The sequence below is a fragment of the Canis lupus genome, chromosome 26, assembly GCF_011100685.1.
Source record: "Canis lupus familiaris isolate Mischka breed German Shepherd chromosome 26, alternate assembly UU_Cfam_GSD_1.0, whole genome shotgun sequence".
NCBI classification, from domain to species: Eukaryota; Metazoa; Chordata; class Mammalia; order Carnivora; family Canidae; genus Canis; species Canis lupus.
The window spans coordinates 32,917,588-32,925,843 of record NC_049247.1 but is presented as its reverse complement, the minus strand read 5'-3'; the positions used below and the strand labels follow the sequence as shown (position 1 = coordinate 32,925,843).

General features: G+C 39.0%; 1 long non-coding RNA gene across 1 annotated transcript; it reads right to left on the bottom strand.

The window, feature by feature from the left end:
* Window positions 1–803: 803 nt before the first annotated feature.
* LOC119866102 lies at window positions 804–7,831 on the bottom strand. The gene is made up of 3 exons (XR_005379035.1): window positions 7,644–7,831; window positions 2,131–2,907; window positions 804–1,160 (listed from the first exon to the last, which is right to left on the bottom strand). It is a non-coding gene; the product is annotated as an uncharacterized LOC119866102 (long non-coding RNA).
* Window positions 7,832–8,256: the final 425 nt, after the last annotated feature.

Below are 8,256 nucleotides of genomic sequence, written 5' to 3'. Positions count from 1 at the left end.
TATGATGGCAGGACACAACCAACCAGGGACGAGGAAAGCGAATTTATGTAACTACCGTTAATATGAAATAATAAAATTGTAATGGGAAAAAACATTTGAGTAACTCAGAACAAAATACCTCTGATCTGATTTCATTGCAACACAAATCCAATTTTTATGTAAATGTTTTCATTAGCCATAACCCTTCAAATTAATTTCAAAAGGTCCGTAATTACCGCTTACTCACATAAATCTAAGTTGATCCATTCTGAGCCAATAAAAACAGTCCAAGAAATAGTCATCCCTTTAATGCAGCTAACAGTCATATCTCAGCTATGGGAGAATTCAGAATCCATGTGAATTATCTTGAGAATTTTTAGAGAGTTTATTTGAGGATAAATGTTAAGAATTTATTTGAGGGTAGACACTAACAAGGACCTATTCGAGAATAAAAACTAACAAGATACCAACTGCTAGCCTGCAATTTAAACTTTAAACACCTGGCCATGTAAAAATTCTCTAGGATGGTGCATCTGTTTGACCAGATGGCACTTCTGATGTCAAAGTGCCTGAACAGGGACTCCTGGGTGGTTCAGCGGTTGAACTTTTGCCTTCAGCTCAGGGCGTGATGGTGGGGTCCTGGGATCGAGTCCCACATCGGGCTCCCTGCATGGAGCCTGCTTCTCCCTCTGCCCATGTCTCTGCCTCTCTTTCTCTTTGTCTCAAATAAATAAATAAATAAATAAATAAATAAATAAATAAATTGTTAAAACAAAACAAAACAAACAAAAAAAAAAAACAAATAACAACAAATTGCCTGAGCACTTTGACCTTGAAACTACAAGTGAAGTGACCACTCCTTATGTTCCTCATCGTCCCTACTCTTTATCCTCTGATGTGCAGGTGACTCTGAAGAGTTCACACTATGCTTTTATCTCCATCGATAGTCCTAGCAAAGTGACAAGGATAGTGAGATGGAAACTGCAACCTTCATGTTTGCACGTGAAAGGATCGTTACTCACGAAATCTGATGGTTCAGCATGGTAGAGCCGATGAATGGTAGTGCTCCAAGTTAAACCCGGGCTCTCCAAAGCGCATCCATTCCTCTGTACAAATTTTCCATGCCCAGGAGCAGTAATAAGCTTCATAAGTTCAAAGAGATGACATAAACTTAAGAGTATCTGCTTTGTAAAAAAAAAAAAAAAAAAAAAAAAAAAGAGTATCTGCTTTGTAATCCAAAGAGAGATTTTGGGGGAAAAAAAAAAAAAAAAGGAAGCCAGGAAGTACATGTTATACAAATCAGCCTCAGGAAAGCGATGACAGCAATGCATTCCTCAAGTTGTTTTTAGGATTTGAAAAAATGGATCCATTTTCCTTTCCATAAAAAATAGGAACTCTTGTGGGTTAAAAAGAGGAAGAACGAACAATCTGAGAAATCACTGGGAAATTGGTATGACTTATGCCTAATTATTACCGAAGAGAATGTCAGCTTTGAGCTTCTGTCTGAAATCCAACCACTTGGCATATGTGATTGGACAGTTGAGAGAGAATTTGGAAAGTCAGATTGTTTTCCCTTCCAAAGCCAGATGTCTAAAGTATTTACAGACTTACAAATCCGATTCTAAAATCTCCTTTCTGTCCAGAAGTATGGTGCTTACATCCCTCATCAATTTTCAAGAGTATCTTCGCCAATCTCCCTTATGTGCTTTTTACCTCTAGGGGCCCTTCCCGTGTAATCATTTCCAGCGTTCCAGGACTCTGAGAGTGAGTGGTGTAGACCGAGGAGGCCCAGAGTCAGGTCACACTGCCTAGGCCACCAGGGCGCTTGTTCAAAGTCAGGGTCCACGACTCCCACAGTAAACTGCTGTGTGGGTAGAGACTGGCTATCTTATTTCAAGCAAAAGTTTCAGGTTATTAAAAAAAAAAATGAAAGGAAAAGGAAGGAAGGAAAATAAAAATGCTCTACATGTTACGTTCTACAGAAAGTACAAGGAAGGAGACTGGACACGTTTGCCAGTGTGTTTCTGTGCTAGATAATGGGTAGAAATACTCCATCATCAAGGATACTAATTTTTTTTTGGAGGTGGGGGGTTTCTACTCAATTTTAGAAGGTATCCAAAGTATTTTTCAAAAGAAAGTCTCACTACTCACCTAGCATGGGGGCAAATGTCCGAATGCTGAGCACAGCGAGCCCTATAGGGGATGGGGGACCTAGGGGACTCTCCCTGGCTGCTGGTTTGGAAAGCAACGTGGTGCAGCCACTTGGGAAGACACTTGCCGCACAATCCAGCGACTGTGCTCTTTGGCACCTCCTGAAGGAGTTGGAAACATGTCCATGCGGAGTCTGCATACGGATTATGACTTTTGTCATAATTATGCAGCCTTTTGTCAGAATTGCCAAGACTTGGAAGACAGTCTTCAGGAGGTTAGCAGGTGATTCAGCGGTGCCTCCATACAGGGGAAGTCACGCAGGAATTTCCGGCTCAGGAAGGAAGGAAGCCTGGGAAGATCTGTGCATCTCAACTATGTGACCTCCTGGAAGACATGCAGTGGTGGGGACGGTAAAAGACCAGTGAATGGCAGGGGCTGGGGAGGGAGGGATAACAGGGCAAAGCACAGGGTTAGGTTCTGTAGGACATGGTAAGGGTGCACGTGTGTCTTGACAGATGTTCAACCCCACAGACTGTATAGGAGGGAACACAGGTGTCTGCTACCGGCCATTGGTGATAATGATGCCAGTCCTGGCCCATGGGTTGTGACAAAGCAGCAGTCTTCTGGGGGGTGTTGCAGCGCGGGAGGCTTTGTGTGCAGGGCCGGGGTGTGGGGCAGCTCTCTGTACACTGGGCTCCACAGTGCTGTGAGTCCTAACCAGCTCCTCCGGCAGTGTGTTCACTTAAAAAACTCACAGCATTTCAGAGGATAAATATTCTGAGGCCAAAAAAGAAAAAAAAAAGAGTCATTTGTCTCATGAGAATATTTTTATTTAACTCAGGGCCAGACTATTTCAACTCTATGATTTAAAGTTTTAAATAAGTCTTACGGGAGCACTTTTGTGACCTTAGGTATATCAGTATATGAAAAGCTTTGCAAAAACATATTCAGGGGCACCTGGGTGGCTCAGGGATTGAGCGTCTGCCTTTGGCTCAGGGAGTGACCCCAGGGTCCCGGGATCGAGTCCCATGTCGGGCTCCCTGCATGGAGCCTGCTTCTCCCTCTGCCTGGGTCTCTGCCTCCCTCTGTGTCTCTCATGAATAAATAAATAAAATATTTTTAAAAAATACATTCGAGTAAGGTGTTCCATAAATTTGCTTATTCTTTAAACTGATTTATTATTGAAAATATCAACTGCCAATTTGTTCTGTTCTTATACTTAATCATTAAAAGTTAAACTGTAGTCATTAAAATAGAAGTATGCCTAAAAACTGTCTAGACTATGAAAGACTTCAGTACCAAGTGTTTGCTGGCTATAATCACTGTGCCTGTACTTACCATTTTTAGTTAAATTCCCTTTCTTTCCTTTTTTTAAACAGATGATAATTATGCTTATCAAGTCCTTATACATTCCATTCCTGAAAACACTAATTTGCCCCTGTTCCAAGCTATATTTTCAATGCTCATGTAAGATACGGTTATAGAGCATTATCTGACTACATAAAACATTATTCTCCAAATCGTTCTCCTCATTCATTTTTTAAAAATCATTTCATTTGGTTTCTGATATTATTCCTGAGCAGAATGACCACTTTTCTGGGTGCTCATGACTACTCTGATGCTGAGTGAACAAAAGAGGTTAAATGTTACATTTCCCCAAGTTGTTGTAAAATAATCAACAGGCTTAGCAATAACCATATCTTTGTGACCATTCCTCTCTCCGATCTAGTGTTTAGATGTGGATATTCAGATTACTGGGTAAAACCCAGTCAACAATTTGGGGAAAGTATAAATAAATTGGCTTAGTATTTATATTTAGTATCTCCTTAGGATTTTTCTTTACAATAACCCAATTTTAGAGATCTCTAAAACTTCCCGTTGCTCTTCAGCACATGGTTTTGGCAAATTGAAACAACAAGACTTTTGATAAGTTCGAATAGTAGGATTTCCAGGAAGATACTGGAAATATTTTTTTCTGACACAACAACAAAAGAATAATTATTAATCTTTCTTAAATTCTAATAGCAACACACTATATGGGTGTCAGTGTTATATAGACAGAAAGAACAAAAATACAAATCAAGCTTGTTCTTTTTGTATACAGATAGGTCAAATTTGAAGGTCATTAGAATTCAGGTCATTATTTAGACTTTTTGAGACTCTATAGTGTACTAGAAAATAATTGAGGGCTGGTATGATCTGCAAAGCCAGTATAAGGAAAGAGAACCCATCTTCTTTGTGAAACAATCTCAAGATTGGAATTGATGGTCTCATGAATGCAGTACCCACTCACAATGTCCGTGCTTTTGTGCCGTGAAATTAGAATATAGATTTAACGTCTCTCGTAGGAATATGAGTATTGCAAAAAAAAAAAAGAAAGAAAAAAGAAAAAACCTTGAAGATACTGAATTGTTGAAAACCTGTTACTTCATGAATTGTGTTCACTTTTTAGAAAAATAGCATATATAATATTAGTCATTTAACAATAAATATGTCAACATGTAAATCTATGTCAATGATAGTCATGACATGAGATCAAATATTTATTTGAATATATGGTCAATATAAGCTTTTAAAATGTACTCTTCCCATGCCGCTTCCAAACATTTAAAAATAGCATTGGGGCACTGGGTGGCTCACTTGGTGAAGCATCTGCCTTTGGCTCAGGTCATGATCCCAGCAGTCCTGGGATCAAGTCCTACGTCGGGCTCCCTGCTCAGGTGGGAGTCTGCTTCTCGCTCTCCCTCGGCCCCTCCCCACTGCGTGTACACGTGTGCCCTCTCTCTATCTTTCTCTAATAAATAAATAAAATTTTAAAAATAGTATCAACGGGTTTATAAAGTAACTAAGTAACTATACCTTACCAAGTTTGGAATCATCCCTTCCTTATGTAAAAAGTTACTGTTACGTGCAAAATCACAGTAGTTTTAGAATTTTTTTTTTCTTGTCATTTAGCTCTTTAGTGTGACCAACTGTGAATGCATGAAAATGTGACAGTATTGTCCAGAAAACACCTGGACCTTTCCCCCCAGACTCTCCAGCCGTTAACAGTTTTCCAAATGTACTGATGTGTCTAGTTATACATTTACCTACCTCCCTGCCCGTCTGCCCCTATACGTCTTGAAAGTAAATCACATTTCTAATATGGTGGCTGTAGGCAGAACATATCTAATAAAGTCGAGTCTTAGGACCTAGTAAATATGTCAACTGATTTTTTTACAGAAGTGAAAAGCACTGAGTGATCACGTGGAAGAAGGCTAGCCATTGCTACAAACCACTAGATGTCCATATTAAAAAAAAAAAGAAAAACATTGATTCAAACCACATACTGTATATGAAAATTAATGGACCTTAGGAAGTAGAAACATTTGCACATTGTATATCTGATTATCTTGGAATGACTAAAAATAAAGACTGAGCATACCAAGTGTTGGCTACGATGTAGAGGAGCTAAAACTTTCATATCCTGCCCCTGAGATGAACTGGCTAAATTGTCCAGTCCTATTATAAAACAACCTGAGTTTCTTAAAAAAATAATTATAACCATACAGTATATATTTTTTACAGTATATAATTTTAAATCTATTATTTTATATTTTAAAAAAGATTTATTTATTTTAAGAGAGTGAGTGAGCACAGGCAAGAGGAACAGAGGGAAGGAGACACTGTAAGGACGCGGGCTCAATCTCACGACCCTGAGATCTGACCTGAGCTGAAACCAAGAGTCAGATACTCACTCTACTGCATCACTCAGTCACCCCACATCTAAATGTTTTAGCTCATCGTTTTTGTGAGATTTTTATGAAAGTACATAATAATGCTTTTATTTTCTTTGCTATAAGCAACACTCTTGAACAGACTATTTTGCAATAATAGACATTTTCTATAGGGGCACTCTCCATGTGTCAACCGCTAGTGACCCATGGCTATTGGTTGAGCCCTTGAAGTGTGGTTAGTAGACAGAATGACTTAGCTTTTAATTTTAATTCTTGAAAATTTAAATAGCTACACATGACTAATTACTAGCATATTCAATGAGACACCTCTTACATTCCGTTTTTATGACTGTGCCAAAACATTTAACTCTATTACTGTGGATATGCTTTTAGATTTCCTCCCATTTTTGGTTAACATTAATATTGCTGATGTAAATATTACTGTGCATATTTTACATGAATTTGTGTTTTTATTTCTGTTATGTGCATATCTGTGCTACTGAAGAGGTTTTTATTCAACTTCAGCAGGTTATGCTAAACAGTTTCCAAAAGTGTTAGCACATCCAGGCTGTGAATCCCTACACACTCTGCCTCCTTGTTTACCTTGAGTCCTTGTACTGGGTGACCATTAACAATATGCAGTATGGTTATAGTAGTTCCCAGGTGACATTTGGTCAGGCTGGTAATGAAGTCATTAAATTTCCCAGGTGCGCATGCTACACCATTGTAGCTTTTACCTTAAATTGACAATTATTAAATTTCCATCTCTTTTTAACAATTCTTTATAATGTATGAATCCTTTATAATGTAATCCTTTATAATGTATGAATAAATTCACCAAACTTATTTTCCAACTCATTTTCTTGCTATATTTTTATGACTTTATTAACTGAATAATGTGTAATTTTCATCTAATTATTTTTGAGGTCTTTGCACTTTCCTGTCCTATCTGAAAATGAAAGAGTTACAATATGTATAAAAATGATTATACAATATGTACAAAAATAATTTGTGCATTTTGCTCTGCTTTTATTTTTTTTTTCTGTTATTCCAACAATGGAGTAATTTCAATAGTTGAGGACACAATGCGTGCAACTCAATAGCCTCATCGAGAGCACAGATGCTGGCCAGATGGCCATTTCCCCCATCACTCTGTATTCCTATTGCTGACAGTGCTCACAGGTCTCCGATTCTCTTTGATCACAAGGTTATCTGAGTCACCTCAAGACGTTTGTGTTGTATATTCATCTTTTTATCTTAAACGGCTGGCAACTATTGAAAATAGTTAAAAATCCTAAGGTAAAGTCTGATGGGGTAGCAATAATACTATAAGGGAATCAACATATATATATAAAACATATTATAATTCAGAGAAATCAGAATTTTCTATATACCCCATTATTTAACCATGTTGAAACTCTGCACATTTGTAAATTATTGATAAAAGGAACACTTGTCATACAAAATTGTTATGAGGAGTAAGTGAGAAATAGGTCCAAAGTGCCTCAAACAGTTCCCAGTATGCAGGAAACACCTGTAAGTGGTTGTCCTTCCCATTGCCTTACTAGTCCTTGTAACAGCACCACTAACAACATTGATATTGTCGTGTTTCGATCTGAGGAGATTGGGAAAGACTTCTCTGGAGTGGCCAGTTGTATCATCCTGCTGGGGCTGCCTTAACAGAACACCATAGACATAAACTACGGTAGCTTCAACCAGAGAAGTTCTGGAGCTGAAAGCCTGGGGTTGGGGTGCCAGCAGGGCTGGGTTTTCAGGAAGGTCCTCTTCCTCTCTTACCTGTGGTGGCTCCTCACCCTCTTCCTGGGCCCTCACATGGCAGGGAAGGACAGTGAGCAGACTCTCTCATAAAGACCCCAATTTCATCACCAGGGCCCCATTGTCATGACCTCTTGGAGACCTAATCACTTCCCCAAAGCCCCACTTCCAAATACCATCACCTTGGATGTTAGGACTTGTGCACATGGGTAGGGACTATGGAGGCAGTTCAGTCCATACTGGTAGTTAAACTGAATTTTCTAGGCTCCATGGAATGCAGAATTTTGGTTGATGGAATGTGGTCATGGAAGAGACCTTCTGTACAGAGTGAAGCGGGAAGACAAACAAATCAGATAGAGTTGTGTATGTTCCTGAAAACGCTACAAAAGGCTGGATGTCTTTATGAGTGACCGTTGTAGCCATATCAGAAGTGGCTGTAACCATAGTAGTAATAGCAGTCTGCACTGATTGAGTGCCTGCTGATTACCTGTGACCAAGGGGGCTTCCCATTCCCCTCAGCTTGGTTAAACTTGTCTCCACCTCGACTTCTTTCTCACTTTAGCCACCATAGAACCTGTGTCCCAATCAATGAGGTGCCTCTCCTCCCTTTTTCTGAGACCATTTACTTAAAAAA